The sequence below is a fragment of the Camelus dromedarius genome, chromosome 30, assembly GCF_036321535.1.
Source record: "Camelus dromedarius isolate mCamDro1 chromosome 30, mCamDro1.pat, whole genome shotgun sequence".
Lineage (NCBI taxonomy): Eukaryota > Metazoa > Chordata > Mammalia > Artiodactyla > Camelidae > Camelus > Camelus dromedarius.
The window spans coordinates 7,819,265-7,836,911 of NC_087465.1; the positions used below are offsets into that span (position 1 = coordinate 7,819,265).

The 17,647-nt window shown below is 40.2% G+C and overlaps 1 long non-coding RNA gene across 1 annotated transcript in view; it reads right to left on the reverse strand.

Annotated features, from left to right (window-relative positions):
• Window positions 1-3,849: 3,849 nt before the first annotated feature.
• Window positions 3,850-17,647, reverse strand: part of LOC135319692 (uncharacterized) — a 257,014-nt gene continuing 243,216 nt past the window's right edge. The window contains exon 5 of the long non-coding RNA XR_010378515.1: window positions 3,850-4,567. This is a non-coding gene — a long non-coding RNA (uncharacterized LOC135319692). The remainder of the gene's footprint in view (window positions 4,568-17,647) is intronic.

A 17,647-nucleotide genomic window follows, 5' to 3' on the forward strand; every position in this document is an offset into this window, starting at 1 on the left:
TATAGTTCATTAAACACTTTAAGCTGTTGTTCTAAAGTTTTACACTTTTTTTTTTTTTTGTATTTTCCAAGTCATTTCCCGCTGCTGGCATATGAAACCATGCACCGCAATTCAATAGAAGACATCAGATGTGCACATTTTGTGGCTAATCGGCAGGGCTAACAGCCATAAATGAATCAGGGACCTTGGCTATCAATTTTACATTGTGTTTGGTGTGACATTTGACATAGAATGTTTAGATCTTTTTTGTTTTTTTTTTTAATGATTGTCCCTAATTCTTTCTAAAGTAGAAATTTTGCTTCTTAAATAAAAACACTGGCCAAAAGGGATAATTAGCTCCTATTATGATATGATACAGCAGAGAAAGTGTGACTGTTGGAAAGCTAAGTATTTTCCTATAATATCACAGTAGGAGGAGATGGGGCAATTACTCCAATATATGACGCACTAGGACGGTATTACAGTTTGGAGGAAGAAAGATTTACCGGCCCGAAGGCTGCTGCGGAATGTGCAGGAGACCACAGTGGTCTCAGAAGGTGTCTCTCTCTTTGATTTCTCTTGGACGAGTCACACGATGCCTGTCATTTCTGATGTTCTTCTGGAAAAAGTCCTGCGTCAACCTTGGTGTTGGAAGAGTGCATAGAGCGGGCTAATTTAGAATCCCTTCCCAAGAGTATGACATGCTCTTTCTGTGAAAAATGGAAGTGAGAGGTCAGTGATTTATTCTTTGATGTTCAAACCAATGAAAAGCTGTTCCCCATCGGGCTAATTTATTAAGCAAAGACTCACGTCCTCACAGTGAACATGCTTAAGACACATGGTTCTGTAGTAGGGACAATAGCAACTTCCCAAGAACCAGGTTATAACTCCCAGAGCAAAATAGGAGGGATGGTGCAGAGAAAGGGAAGCTGTACGTTAAGACTGAATTTCCTACCAGTGGTTAATTTGAGGCCCCAGAGGGTGCCTTCTTCTCTAGGAAGAAGCTAGCTTACTTTCTGCGGGAGGGGACGAAGGTGCAATTGTGCAGGCAGCCTGCAGTGTGCAGGCCCCTCTCCAGGAGAACTGTGTGAAGATTGAGTCTATAGCCTTCTCATTCTCATCCATGCAATATTCTTCCTCTCTGACCTTTTTTTCACATTTTCCCTTATTATTCTGAGATCAAATGATCTCACATGATCTCATAATAAGACCAAAATTATCACAAAATCAACCAATAGGCTTCTCGTGAAAAATTGTAAAATTTTGTATACAACACAAAATAGCAAATTTCATTTATCAAGTATGACTTGTGAACCCTAAGATTTCTGATCCAATATGTATAGTTGGTAACAAATAATTAACTCTGTGAGTGTTGCTTTCCTTATTTTAATTTGTATTAATATGTACTTAACAGCACCATTTGCTGACACTATCTGTATGCTTTTTGCATCAATGGAAGGATGACTCAAAGCCAAAAAAACCCATTTATATTAAAAATCACCATAGGATACAATTTTCAAGAATATATATTTTTTCCCTCAGGAAGCTGGGCTGTATCTCTGAATCTGTCACATTTTTGTATAAAATCTTGTGCTTTATCTCAGTATCTCTATTTACAAAATGGGGACGTGAGATCTACTGTAACAATGACATGAGGTCAATCGCGTATTTTTTTAGGCATGAAAGCACCTTGTAAATGATCTACATACATGTATGTTGTTATGATTCTTCAAACTAGTAAACAGTTTCCCATTGTGTTAGAGAGCTAATATCAGGCATAGCTTTGAAGAAATGTATTGGAAAGAATCTACGAGAAGCAGCAGCAGAGCTATTTGAAGGGTCAGAGGAGCATCGTCGGTGGAAATGTGCAAGGCAGCGTGTGCAGCCGATCTTCCTGGCCGTGCGTTGTCCCCTGGCATCAGCCCTGCAGGCGCCCCCGCCACCAGCTCTGAGCGGCCCCAGGTGTGTTTCCGTCCTCACACGTCTCACCTTCCGGCACCCTCTGCCACTCACTTACATTTTATGTTTCTCTCCTCCCCTGAGAGAGCATAACCGCCTTGAGGTTTTGGCCTGTTACTTCCTGATCTGTTACAAGAGCTGGCAGGAGTGCTCGATGGATAGAAGGTGCTCAGAAGGTATCTGCTGAATGAACACGTGGACCGTTCAACACTCCTGAGGTTCTAAAAGGGGCAAGAATTGTTCATGGAAAAGGCATAGCAGAAGGGGAGTTTAAGACAAGTTCTGAAGGACAGAAAACAGTGATTCTGAAGGAGACAGTAATAGAGGGGAGAGACCTCTGGCCTGGAAGTCCAGCTGGCCCGGACCTTGGGTGTCCCGGGAAGAAGTTCTTTTAAGGAGCATTTGTGGAGCACAGTGTCGCCGGAGGCTACGTGATGCCAGGAAGGTAAAGACTGATAAGCTGTGAGTCTAGTTCTCCGCAGGGGCTCGGCCAGTCCTCACTGTCCCTTCCAAGGGTTATTCCCCTATGTCTGACACATCACAAAGCTGTCACCTAGATGACTGCCCTGGCCCCGGCCACCACGCTTGCCCCGCCCACACTCCACCTGACCTCCCGCCCACCACCAGGGTTTCAAAAGGAAACAACTCACAAATTAGCCTAATTCACGGGAGCTCTCTTTTCAAAAGGACTATTCACAAGGTGGGTGATGGATGTAGGGGAACCACAGGGTCTACTCTCAAAACAGCAGCCAGCAACGTCAGTGAATTTCACCCCCTTGCTCAAAACCATACCAAGGCATCTCATCTCTCTCAGGATAAAAGCCCAGGGCCTTCCAGGGGCCGCACCTTGGGGTCCTCAGACTCCTGTCACTTCCTCTCAATCATTCAGCTCCAACCATATGGCCTCTCTCTGTTCACCTGGCTTTTTCCTCTGACTGGAATGCTTTTCTACCAAATAGTCAAGAACTCCTTCCCTCCTTTTGTTCAGTTTTCTGCTCACCTGTCACTTTATCAGAGAAGCCGTCCCTGACCACTCACCATAAAGTAACAATACCCCACCGCCCTCTCTGACTTCGCCCCCCTTGTCAGCCCTAACTCTCGCCATCACTGCTGTAAAGCAGCGGCTCAATAAATGCTTGTTGAATGAATGCATCGTTTGTTCCTGACTTTGGATGTTTGATAGTTACATGTAAAGTGTGAATTTTCCACAAGGATAAAGGGTTATAAATGAATTTACATTAAAATGAGAAATGTGACTATTTGGGAGTATTGAGAATTATGAGAAATTTTCTTTCATTTTTTTATATGTAGTTTTTAAGTTTTCTACAATAAACATAAGTCATTTTTAAATAATGGGATATAACTGTTATAAAAGGAAATTTCTCTTTGAAGCAAATTGCTGTTTGTTATTAATATGTGATAGAAGATGCAGTTCATTATTTTACTTTTTTCTCTTTAAGGTGTTCTGGAAGAAAATGCCATCTGACTTTAGTATCCCACAGAAAGTTATAGCTTGAGCTTTTGATCCATTATTATCTCAAATATAATGTCCATATATCCTTGAGCAGGTAGGCTATTATGAGCCTTGAGTTTCCCTATAATAGTAAAACTCTGGAAACAACACAAATATTCAAATCTAGAAGGTAAGTTAAACCAACACTATGCCCATGTGATAACGATGCATGTATGTTTGCGGTTTGTAAGAAGAGATCCTGAGGTCATACAGCAAACTGTGACAAGTATCTCTCTATTCAGAGTGTGACAGTGATGACAGAGGGGAATATTTTTATTAGTTGAATATTTTACAGTGAGCATGCATTTTATTTTAATTACAAATTTTATGTATGAAAATCAAATCTGATAACATACATCAAAATGTGAAGAAATGCAAAGATATTCACAATGCTTTAAATGTAAAAGTTTCCAAATGGTATATACGGTAAAACATCATTTACAAACATTCCAATAAAGCCTTCAAAAGGTAGCTCACATTGGGAACAATGGCTACCTCTGATTGGCATGATTCTGAAGGAGCTTTATTTTATTTCCTTTCCTTCTATGTGTTTAATAAACATATTTTAATGACCACATCTTTCTTTAATAATAAAAAAAAAACCTTTTCTAAGTGAATTAAATTACAAAGAAAAAATACATAAACTTGTGTGTCTAAAATATAATTAAAACTGAAATGCATAGAACTAAGAATATTTTATTTCATAAAGAGCTCATAAGATCGGAAAAGTACCCAAAGACCTCAACAGATAAACAGTCAAAGACCATAAAAAGACAGTCTCTTTTGAGGACAAATAGCTAGGGATAACATACGGAAATAAATATTCATCATTAATCAACAAAATGCAAATTAAGACAAGGTAACTCTTTATAGATTAAATTAGCTAAAAATGTAAATGACTGTCCCCAGGACTTCTGAAGGAGCAGGAGAACGGCAACCCTCCTGCATTTCTAGATGTGCTCAGCCATGGGGCGTCTGTGCAGGGCCCACACTCCGGAGACAGGATGCTTTGGTGCAGGTCACATCCCAGCACTTTCTCACTGTGCAGCCTGGGCGTGGGGTTCAGTCTGTCCGCAGCTGCAAAGCAGGGATGATAACAGGACCTCGTGATGGGTCCTGTTGGGAGGAGTTAATGATTCAATGCCCATAAATCTTTTAGAAGAGTAAACACTTAATAAATATTAACTATTCATTATTGACTAAATATCAACCAGGATTTCAACAGGAAAACAACACACAAATTAGCCTCATTCAGGGAGGATCTCTTTTCAAAAGGACTATTCACAAGGTGTGTGCTGAATGCAGGGAAGCCACATGGATGAGGAAACTCAGGTTGAATGACCAGGGACTAACGGTGCTGGCTGTTCTTACACCTGGTCCAGAGGAGTCATGGATGAAAGGAATTACTGAAACACAAAAGAATAGGTAGGTATGAATGAAAAGGGTCCTGAAGAGAAGAGACCTTTTGTCAAGAGGCACATCTTAGGTAGGGAAGGGGAATGGGTACTCTTTCCTTCACTGGCCAAGGTCCCCCATTAGCTGAACCCAGCTCTTCGTCTGTCAGGGCGGAGCCGGTTGATGCAGCCCGTGTGGTTCAGCCTCCTGGCACAGACAGCAGGCTATGGAAGCAAGAGGAGTGGGTCTGGAATACGCCTGTCCTAGGCCCTCTTTGAGACAGAGGCAGAAAGCAGATTTTGCAGTGCTGTAAATCCCCACCAGGCCTTCCTGTCTTCTCCAAGGACGCTTTGGGGAAGCAAATACATTTCTTGTCTTTTCCTCGCAGAGCACCTCTGCCAGTTACTTTCAGTCCTAGGGATTGATGGAGCACAAGCCCTGGACATCCAGCCTCTGTGATGCGTCATCAAAGACTTTAAACAGAGCCTCCTTCCAGGGACCAGGGACCAGTCTCACACTCAAACACACGGCTGGTTACCCATCACCAGGCTGGGACTGGCATACTTTGAGCAAGTGGTTAAGGGCAGTCAGAGGAAAATGTAATGAACTTTGAAGCCCTGTGTAAGAGAAATGACTGGGAGAGGGGCTAAGAGCCCGTCACCAAGGACAAATCAGGCCATGGCTGATCCATGGTTATTGACCAATAGTTAACTTCTACCATACTGGTGTACGTTCTTGTCAGGAGCAAATTTCAGGCCTCAGAAGTACAAACAAGGAAAGCTCCAAAAAAAAAAAAAAAAAAAGTGGGAAATTTGGCAGATTAGTGAATATGGAATTAAAGAATGTGTATTTAATAAAAATATATATACAAATAGAAAGCTAATCCATGGCTATAATAACTGAATAAACTTGAAAAGTAACTGGAATTCACTGCTGCACTTAGAGAGTTTTGTTTTGTTTCTTCTGCCTGTGAGTCTTTTTAGTACCAAGGAATAAATGGACTAAAAAAATCCAATGAGGAACAGGTGCGTTAAACTAAAGATAAATTTTCTCTACGCCATTATATGAAAAGTGTGTATGCTTCCTCCACAAAAGCTCTTAGATGTAAAGTACAGCAGAAGATGGTAACAGGGAAAATGACCAATTTCCAGCTTCTCATTTTCATCCCGGGATGCTTTCTTCTCATCTCCTCACTTTCCTTCTCCCATTGTCTATTTTTGGCAGCTCCTTTTCCTCCTCGTCTCTGAGTCTTCATTCAGATTGGCTCCAGGAAATGAAAGGAGAGAGGCGGTCTTACCGTATGTCTCCCTCACCCCGAGACATTTCATGTTTCCTCTCACTGGGACACTAACGTGCAGAAAAAGCAGACGAGACGCACCAACACTACGATGGCTGCAATGCTCTGCCGTGCGAGTGAAGCAAGAGGAGAGGGAATGTAGATCACTTAATAAAACCCAGAACAATTCCAAGGGGAAAGAGCGGCCATCGTCGTCCCTAGTTCAAGTTCTGTTCTCGGACTTCCCCAGAAACAATTTTCTTTTCTTCTTAATTCTAAATTACCAACAATCTAGAATAAAAGACAAAAAATCATTTTCATCCTACCAATATGTGGGAAAATATTACTGGCCTCAACTTTGTAAATAATGGCTTTATTTAGATTTACTATTGCTGCTTATATTTCTAAATAATCATCATTATGTGCTTATATTTATTGAAGTAGATTATTAAAATGCATAACGTAGTCTTTCCATTAACTCTTTCGCATTAATGAGTTGCTATTTAGTAAATTACTATTTCCCGTCACTAAAAGGAAGGGAGCCAGTGGCCTGAATGATTTTACAAAGTGCCTATTAATAAACACCCAAGGCATATATTAAAATACTAGAATGCAAAGGTCTTTGGGAAGTAGATAAGTGTGTGAACTAGGGTTTTAAAAAAATATGCATTAACACTTTCATGACCATAGTGTATTATTCAATAAATTCCTCTTCCAGGTTTGAGTAGCACTCTAATTTTCACTTTGTTTCAATTTGTGGCAATTTTGCAATGATTTTGCCTGAACCAAGGCTTTTTTCACTTTATTGTTTTGTTGGCAAATACCAAGTGATCATTTTTATATCAGGGGTTTTGGGGTCACATTACTCCATTTTTCATTTCATAGTGTTAGAAGCAGCTGAAGACAGAAAGAACTTATCTAAGACACAGGTGCAAGGTTTTACCTTTTAAAATTCTCGAGCTATTAACGAACCTAAATGTTGAAAAGCATAATCTATTTAATGCAGTGGTTATCATCCCTTCTGAGATGTTGATAAATCTAAGATTTAATATTTTTTAGTTTTTAAGTATTTTATGTAGAGATCACTGAAGATTCACGAGCAGTTGTAATTTGAAATAATACAGAGAGAACTGTGACCTCACTTCCCCCAGAGATAACACTGTGCAAAACTATACAGCACAGTGTCACAGCCTGACGCTGTCACAATCAAGATGCAGACCTTCTCCATCGCCACAAGGGTCGCTCATGTTGCTCTTCTAAAGCTGGTCTCTGTGGGAAAGGCACCTGGGTTGTTTCCAGTTCGGAGCTACTATGAATAAAGCTGCAGTTACACTCGTACAGGTTCTTGTGTGCACAAAAATCTTTAGCTCTTCAGTATAAAGTTCTAGATCTACAATCCCTGGGCTGTGTGTTTGAAAACACGTCATTAGTTTTCTGGAGTGACTGTGCCATTTTACATTTTTGCCAGTAAAATATAAGACATCTGGTTTCTCTGCGTCTTTGCCAGCATTGGGCACTGTCACTTGTTCTGTTTTGTTTTTGCCATTCTGATAGGTGTGTAGTAGTATTTAATTGCAGTTTTAATTTGCATCTCTCAAATGGCCAATGATGTGAACACCTTTTCCTGTTCTTATTCCCTGTTCATATATCTTCTTCAGTGAATTACCTTTTTATATCTTAGTTCCATGTTCTAATTGGATTGTTTGCTTCCTTCGCTATAGATAATTGAGAGTTCTTTATACATTCTAGATACTATCCTTTGTCAAATATGTGGTCTGTAAATATTTTCTCACACTGTGCAGCTTATCTCTTAATCTTCTTAACAACCTATCTTGCATAATAAACCTTTTAACTTTGTTGAATCCACTTTATGATTTTTTCAAAAATTCTAAGCATCATGCTTTTGGTGTTAAGTCTGAGAAATCTTTGCTTAGTCCTAGATCTCTAAAATTTTCTTTTGTTTCCCCCATAAGTTTTATAGTTTTACGCTTTACAGTTAAGTCTGTGATCCATATGGAGGGAATTTTCAACTAAGACACAAGGCTTAGACTGAGACTAATTCATGCTTGTGAATGCCTAATTCCTCCAGCACCGTTTGTTGAAAAGGTTATCCTTCCAGCATTTCCATCTTCATCAGAACCCAACTGGGCAGATTTGTGTGGGTATATTTATTTCTAGGTTCTCTCTTTCGTTCCATTGATCTGTGTGTCTTTCTCAAAAAAATCACACATTCTTGATTATTGTAGTTAAATCGTCTTGAAATCAGACTGATCCCACTCAATTTCTTCTTCCAATCCTCTGGGCTACTTGTATATTTATTAGAATTCCATTTTGATTTACTTAGTGTTTTTGAGTTTATTTATATATACATATTTGATGTTCTCTAGGTATTAAATTACACTTACATAACTTATAGCCTATTGGTGTCATCATTTTACCAGTTCAAGTGAACTACAGAAACTATTTCCTTTTACCCTGCTTTGTTTACACTATAATTGTATTTATATTTCCTCTACATACATTTAGAACCACATCAGACAAGATGATAATTTTTTTCTTCAACCATAAACATAATTTAAAAACCTCAAAAGAAGAAAGAAAGCAAATATCCAGGGATTTTTGTTGTATTTAGTGGAAGGAACAGAGAAAATTATATCCACTTTGTCTTCTCAAAAGTGGAACTCTCCAGATTTTTTATTTGTAAAGATGGCTCTTCTGGTAGTGATTTTCAAACTTTTTTTCCCAAGTCTTATACAAAAGTCAAGCTTAGAGTAAGAAAAAACAAAACAAAAATGGAATTACTTGAAGGAAAAAATGCTTTGAGCTCTGTAAGTTGGACTCCTTACTGTTCTTGCGATTAAGCAAGAGTAAAAGGTACTGGATTTAGGCATAATGTGGTCCTGGATCTTCTTTTTTTTTTTTTTTTCTCCCCCATAGCTAATTCGGGACAAGAACAAGAACTCTAGCAAGGTTCTCTAATCAGCCAAAAATGTGACACTAGCTACCCTTACCCTGCCCACTTTGTACTTAAGAAGATACATTCTCCTTGACGGAGAAATATAAAGTAATTTCTCGCTATTTGATAAATGAAATTGTCAAGATTGACAATGGTAGCCTCTTTAATGAAGAGTACATTCAGCATCCATTAAAGAAATGCACTGAGTGCCAACTGTGTGCCTGGACAACAGGCACTAGGCAGGGATGGTTACATAATTTGTGAGTGCGCTCGAAAAGTAAAAATGTGGAGCTGCTTATTCAAAGAGCAGGAAAAAATGTCATTAAAGGCATGAATATGTAAAACTCATTTCTTCCATGCTATTTCTTGATTCATCCTAGTATATTTTATTTGCGATTTAATGTTGTGCTCCCTCAGGCAATGGGATTCTCCACTTCCTCCACTACTTCTCTTCCCACAGGCTCCCTGCCGCAGCACACAATGGACAGGCCGCTCCAAGGGACTTTTTTTAAGGGCCCTTGGGCTGGCCAGCAAGGGGCAATCGGTGGGGACTGAAAACAGATTCCCCAAGCCAGGTCCTAGGAAGGACTCAGAAACCTGAGTGTGTGTGTGTGTGTTAGGGTGGCGGGACTGTGGATCGTGTTGACCTCAAACTAGAAAAGAGAAAGCATGGTGTCTGATTCCCAGAGTGGCAGCTGGCCAAGAATCCTCAAGTTAGCAGAAAATGAGGAGGCATCTAAAGGTAGTGTGTGTGTGACCCCAAGGGAGCCCCAAAGACACAGTGGCAGTGGGGACTGCTCAGGCCTGTCCTTCAGCAAATTCCATCACTGCTTTGGGCCTGGGTACCATTTCGACTGTTCTCAGAGGCAGCTTGCCCAGTCCCAGCATGCTGGGTCACGAGCCCTTGACCTTGACAGCCTTCTGCTCCTGGGCCCAGCCGTCTCCTCCTCACGCAGCTCCCTTAGCACAGCCACCGGCTCCTTCTGTTCTCTGCGGAGAGCCTGCCAGGCCTGGCCCGGCAGCTGCAACCCCTCCACCTGCCTGCGCCCAGCCAGGACAGCACCTGCCACCTGCGTGTTCTCAGCCTTCTGTTTCTGCACACAGTGTAACTGAGAAGGACCTTACTGTTGTCACCAATGACCATCTGATATCTATAACAGTGTCTCTATCTGCTTCACTGTATGATGGTTTAAATGTTTTTTTTTTCTCATGCTCTTGCTGACCAGAGTGGGGCTGGAGAGGAGGGAGGCTTGGGTAGCCCGCCCAATCCCCTCGTGGTGCTGAGGGCAGGGATCATGCTCAGTGCCCTGCTTCTGACCCCAGCGCCCTCCTCTTGACCCCCTAGTGATTTCCTTGTGTCCTGTTGTTCCAGCTGCAGCCCTTAGCATACAGCAGGAGGTCCCAGGCCTCAGCCTGCTTAAGAGGCTAAAAGCATTTATCAACCTGACTTTAAACTATACCAGTTTTTCTCTAGAGCTGTTTTCCACAGAGCCCCTTCTTATGCATCTTTTGTTCTAGGTACAAGAATATTAAGAGAGTCCCAAAGCCAGAGGTAAACTTCATACCCAGCAGAGGGGTTTTTGCATCTGCAAAAACAAGAACAATTTTGCAACAACTTTTTGCAATATCCTGTATACTATCTCTACGGAAACTAGCTCCGCCCCTTGGACTCCTGAACTTTTACTATTAAAGCTTCTGCATTCTCTCCCCAGGAGGCTTACAGTCTTAGAGGCATTAGCCCACTGTGACCTCCTGTGCCTGGCAAAGAAATAAAGCTGCCTGTTCTACTTTATCCAAAACTCTGTCCTCGAGTCTCAATTATGTAAGCAGGGTATGGAGGCTGTGTTTCGGCAACAACAGGGTGTCCCGTTGCTGCAAGAAGCAGAGCATCATGGAGCTATGCGGGTCTGTCTCTAGGATCTCACGAGGCTGCCAGGCTGACTTCCTGTGGTTTTTGCCTTCTTCCACAATTATATCTTCTTCCACAAGGCATTCAAGACATCTTCCAGGTTCACCACTTTTGTACCAGGGCACGCTTGGTACCTCTTCAGATGTGCATGACAGGTTGGTAGTCACTCATGAATAAGCCATGGTGCTCCCACCCTAAGACACAGGAGGATATACGACTAAACTCAGCTCTCCCTGCACACAGGTGCCCACCATGGGTAGAGGGCAAGGACATCAAGGGAGGGATTAAATAGCAGGGGAGAACCCATGCCAGAGAGGCTGGTAGGAGGCAGGATCATCCGAGTCAAGAGTCCAAGCTTGTGGCACATGCTCCATTGTCCCATGGGACTTCACTTACAAAACACAAATAAATTCAGATAAAATTGTTAAGAACTCTAAGGTGCCAACCACAAAGCATTTTACCCTAAGCATGGGACCCTTCTCAGCACTGCCCTGTGTGACTGCACTGGTCTCATGCAGTGAAGCTGGCCTGGCCCTGGAGATACAATGAAAATGGTACTATACCTTGAAATTCTTTTTTAAGACTTCAAAGAAACTAGCTTAAAATGTAAAACTTTAGGCTTTTAAGCATATATTTCATGTGTTTTGTTAACACACACTCAAAGAATTTGACTATTTTTTAACTAAATTGTAGCGTTGTTTTGACATTTGGAAGACATTAACACTTTCAAGTGCCTTTGATAAGATGGGGCTGTTGACTTACTTTACTTCATCATATCTTGGTATTATGGTAAAGACACTTATTTTACACTCATAAATTTCTTAGTGATCCCATTATTATTCTGTAATTATTCCTTTAAGACAGGAACTAAGTTCCATTACTCAATAGGGACTATTTTATTTCATCAAGAACAAAGAAGCTGCAGCATATTTACTGTCATTGGTGTAGCTGAAAACCCTCAAATGGCTCTCACCAGCATCCTTATACCTTATTTTTCTCCACTTTGTTTGGATAGATGTATTTTGTTTTGTTCTGTTTTGTTTTGTTTTGCATTTTACCTTTGGTAATATTCAACATTAATTTTGTGGGTTAAATCAGTATGTCCATCTATGTGGATATCCAACAGAATGATATAAATTGGCTTCAAATTTCTTTCTGATTTTCTTGTAAAAGACTTTTTTAATATTAAGATAAAATAACAAAGATGAAAATGTAGGTTTATAGTTGACTTTAGGATTGGGGCATGAATTCTAATAATAGTGCCAATAATGTCAATGGTCATATAATATTTTTTACTGACTGCTGTTTCTGTGTCAATGTGTTGCAGGATTTATGTATCCTTGACACATTTAACTTTTCCATTTATTCTTTCACCATTGCAGACTAAGTATTACTGTTTCTAATTGATAGGTGAGGAAACTGAGGCACAGTGGTAATTTGCCCTAAGAAAGTAAAAAAGGTACAGCTTCTTTAACATTTGAGTTCTTTCAACTCTGCTCTGTAGTCTCCAAAACAAAAATCTCTCATTAAGACAGAAATACCCTTATTGTTATATATTTGTTTAAAAAAAATCTTGTTTTAAAGGTGGATGACTCTCATGGATGACTGTGTAATCTAAGGGTCATTATTTGTTGCATTGTTTCATGGTTTTGTTTGTTTATAGTTGGTATAGTTAGCCATTACAATATATAAAAACACTTCATATCAAGAATAAAGTTAATTTAAAGGAATATTATAAAGAATTGGCTTAAGATATTTACCCTCATCTGAAAATTAATGAAATTTGACCATAATTTTCTTGGTAAATAGACATGTCCACCTTGGAACTCACACATAAAGTGTTAGTCACTGAGGGCAACAGGGCGGCATGGTAACTGGATTCTCTGAAGACGTCCCTTTGGACAGCCCTCAAAGACAGTAGCAGAAAGCCTACAGGGTAGGTGGTTTTTAACATTTACTTCCAGTTAATTTGGCAGTTGCTTATTGTTCTCTGTCTTTGTTCTAGTGCTTCTATCAATTCTAATCCATACTTTTCCGTGGGACTCACCTGAAAAGTTAGCTTGAATCTCTAGAAATAAGAGACTTGGGATTAACACACAGTTCATTTTCCCCAATAATTGAAAAGTGTTTGAGATATTCACTTACTTATTTATTTGGGACGATCTAACCTCCTAGTTCTTCAATATTTGGAAAATGTTTTGAACCAAATATGACATATTTGAAGGAGTTTACTTAAGCTGCTTCTTTCTCTTACAGAGGTGTTATTTATATGATTTGAAGCGTTAGAGGAAGAAAATAATAAAAATCTGATTATTTTTATTATTAGTTCTTCTTTCTGCATGAAGAGGCAATTCAGCCTATAGTTAAGAGTGCAGATTCTGAAATCATCTTGTCTCATTTTGATCCCAGTTCTGTCCCAGTAGCTGTGAAACCTTGAGAAAGTCTCTTAAGTCCTCAAGGTCTCAGGGTCCTCATTGTTATCATACACAAAGTGTTAACATCAGTGCTTTTATTCAACATAAACTACTAACATTGTCAATATCATGTTTTTGTTAAACCTGTAAACAGCTTCCTAGCATGTTCAGTCTTACAGTTAACGTCCACTATTGACAGACTAGGAAACTAGGATCCCAAGTGTTTTCATGCCCTAAGTCTCCACGTCAGTCAGCAGATACATTAGGACTAAAACATAATGCCTAACGTTTAGGCAAGATCTTTTCTTTCATTCAATGTGTGTATAATGAATATTTTTCCACTTATCAGAATACAAAGTTCTCAGTGGTTTTGGGTCCTTCTTGAGATGTCTATTCTTTCATGTGTAATTGGTTAAACCCTCTCTATGAAGTATCCTCCCCAAAATTGTTCTGGCTACTTCCTTCTCACCCTTCAGGATCCTGCTTATTCTGTGATAACATATGTGCAAAACTTAACCTTGCGCTAAGTCTCAACTCCCGTTTCAAGATCAGGTTATACTGCCTCTTAATTGCTTCCTTAGAACCTTGTGTTTAACCAAATTATCCTACTGGATTATTCGCTGAGTTTCTTATATTCCTCCCTAAGTAGATTATTAGGACAGAAACTGTAGCTTCGACATTAGTGTCTTTCATTTAAAAGAGGTAGTGTTTGAGGGTCTAGGAGTTGAGTCTACCACCTTGATCATGCCTTCTCTTAGTCCCACCCGACTTCTCTTTTTCCTTCTCAGTCCTTACCTTTTCTCCTCACTCACAAAGAACAGGAGGCTCACTACACACACAGGCAGAAAAGTCTATTTTTTTTTCTTAATTTGCTTATATTTGGGCCAGATCCTTAACTTAAAGCAGAGTAAACTCCACTTGGTTGGTATATAATTTATCTAATGCTTCTTTTGCATCAGAGTGTTTCCACACTCTAACTCCCCAAAGCATTCTCCATGAAAGACTATGAGGTATTTTGTGAAACAAAAATAGGACCATAGAATATTAATCATAGGTCTGTAAATAAAAATCTCATGTTTAAATAGGATCAGGGAATGCTGCCTGGCGTTGCTCTTTCTTAGACTTCATGATGTGCTAATGGTACATTAAAGACTGGTGGAGATCTGAAGTTAACAAAGAAACAAAATCACTTGCATTATGTTATGTTTAATCAGCTCTACCTTCAATTATTTGATTCTGAATTCTTAGATGCAGTGTCTCATGCTTCTGGTGGTCTTCTGTTCACACCCAGGAAACCCTGCTCTTTCCAAAAGCAACAAATGAACTACGCCAGCAACTGCCGTTTTCTGCACAGAAGATAATCTCTGCTGATCCTCCAATGTGTTGGGTGTTTTGTTAATTTGTTAATTTGTCCTCTAATTCCCAATGACTTGGCACATCATTTTGACTGATCCTTAACTACATTTTTGAAGAACAGTTTTATATGAGAGTTTTATATATTTTTTTAAAGAAATACATGATGCTGTAAAGCATAGTAATTATCAAGAATATTGTGGCTAGTACTTCAGAGTCTTGGCATAACCTTCCAGTGAGTTTCTTATTTGTTTTTTTAAGTGAACTAATTAACTGCACTTTATTTGAATATTAATGGAGTTTGTAGTCAGTTTTCATTACTAATTTTTCTTCCTTTAATAATTCTTAATACATTTTTCATATATAACCAGAACAACTAGGGAGACATACTCCAGGTCATGCAGCCCTTGAACATTTGATTTTGGTAGTCAAGGAACAGAATATTTGTCACTCAGTGTGTCTGCAGTGCAGGGTACTTACAATTTAATATATTCATATTTTTTCCTTTGTATTTTTATTAAACGCTCTACTCGATGGATGGGCTTCTTTCTGCTATTTCTCTTGCTAATATCTGTAATTCAATAGTCAAAAGAAACTAGAAATTAGTTTGTACCACATTTTCAAAGGAAAATGTTTTCTTCTAGCTGCAATTTATTTCTGAGCTAAAGGAAAACATACTACCCTCTAGGTGACTTATTTACAAGGGAAAAAGTAAAAGCCCAAGTTTCAAAGATAAAAATGATTGTGGTATTTCCCTGATAATCACAGGAGCCCAGATGGACACAGGGTTCCGTCCGGCTCCCTCTGACTGCAGCCATTATTCCTGTCACTCAAAGGAAGGTCAGTTCACTCAGAGATTTTGCCCAATTGTATTTTCCTTCACTTGTTGCTGACTTGACAGATGCTTATGCTTTATTAAGGTATAACAGAATTTCAGAATTAAAATTTGATTGTGGTCATTGCATAAAGAATTAAGTATTGCCATGTAATACTGATGCCTTCAGGGGAAAATGTCTTTCTGTGTAGTTCCCAGTCCAATAATCCTCCAGTCCAGAGAGGCTATTTTGAACCTGGAACCTATCTTGTCCTGATCACTGTTGGTTAAATCTTACCAAGCCAGGTCTTCCTCCTTCTACAATACACGTGTCCTCTGTAAGTGTTTGCCAAGGCGCCACAGGCTCCGGCTGGCTTGGTGCTTTCCCAGTTAGAGTGGCTTCTCTCCTGGTTGGCTGGCCCTGAGCACGTCTGACTGCCTCAGGTCTGGGGCTTTGCCCAGGGGTCGCCGTGTTTTCTCGTCTTTATTATTAGGCCTCATAATGTCCCTCTCAGACTTGAGGAAGGAAGTTAGATGAACCAAAGTCATCCACATCTACAGGTCATGACAGGGAGGCACAAAGAAGTTAAAAGCCTTATTCACTCGACATAACAGCTACTGATGGTACCATGGGCAGAAGAGTCTATTGGCACCATGGGCAGAAGAGTCTATTGGCCTGTCCTGAATTCTGGGCCTGCCAGGTAAATGCTCAAGTTCATGAATGAACTCTATTTCTTGGATCTGCTGCTCCTCATTCCCAGTCATGTAAAGAAAATCTACGGGGAGAGTATAGCTCGTGGTAGAGCATGTGCTTAGCACGCATGAGGTCCTGGGTTCAATCCCCAGTACCTCCTACAAGAATAAATAATAAACCTAATTACCTACTCCCACCAAAAAAAAAAAAAATTCTGCTTGGATGTTCAAAATATAGTTCTCTTGTTTCTGCCTGTGGCTTCAGACATTCCTTATTTTCTCACCAGGGACAACCTCTTCTCTTACGGTTCACATTCTTTCTCTTCTTCAGTAGCTATTCCAAAGTTCCTTTCTCTTAAAATCTTCCTAGTCGGACTACTCCAATATCTGATTATTACTTTTCTCCTCCAGTGGATTTTTATACATTAATTTACTTCTGCTACAATTTCACTGTGAACTTTATATTTTCATTTCCCCACCCAACCTCCTCCTTTATCAGATTATCAAATCTCAAAGATCGCATCTTCCATTTTCCTTGAAATTCCTTAAGGTGCTCCTGCGCTGGGCATGAGCTCTGCTTGTTTGTTTGTTTGTTGGTTGGTTCCTCTTTCTTTGCTGCACTGAAAGAATGGAATGCAAATATTTTCCCTCCAGGGAGGCTCTGGGAAGGAGAATGAGTTTTTCAGTGGCTAATGATTTGTTTTCTGAGTTTAATGGTCCATCAAAGTCTATTAAGTAATAATAGGAGGAAAAGAGGGTTCTAAAGAAAGATAGAAGGGGATAAACCAAGATGAGAAAAGAATTTCCCTGAGACTAAGGGAGGATCCAGGAAAGTGGAGGAGGGAAGGGTAAGTGTGATAGACGAGGAGCCCGGGAGACTGAGAGCAAGTGGGATAGAGGGACCAGCTGGGAAAACTCAGGCACAGCTGAGAGGCTGGACCTGGTAAAGGGCCCCAGGAGAGGCCTTGTTCCAGGGCCCAGGAGGCACCAGAGCCAAATCAGAGCTCACAGGCCAGTTCTCAGGCCGGCGCTCACTGGAGCCAGCACCTCTCCTTTCCTCTGCTCGGAGACTAAGAATATGGCGCTTTTGGTGCCTGGCATGTTCACTTGCATCATTCAGCACCTCACCAGCTCTCCCCGTCTCTGTGCTGGCCACCCGGTTGGGTACAAGACAGGGTTCTGACATATGGTACCTATATGTCATCTCTTATGTTTTTATCTTCAGCACAGATTTCTCTTCTGATTTCAAATTTAAGGACATTACAAATGTAATACATCCCAAAGCCAACCTCTGATCATCGTCGTCTTAGTCCACCCAGTTGCTTAAGCCATAAACCCAGAAGTCATACTCAAAATATGTAGTTTAAAGAGAGTTTAACACAAACT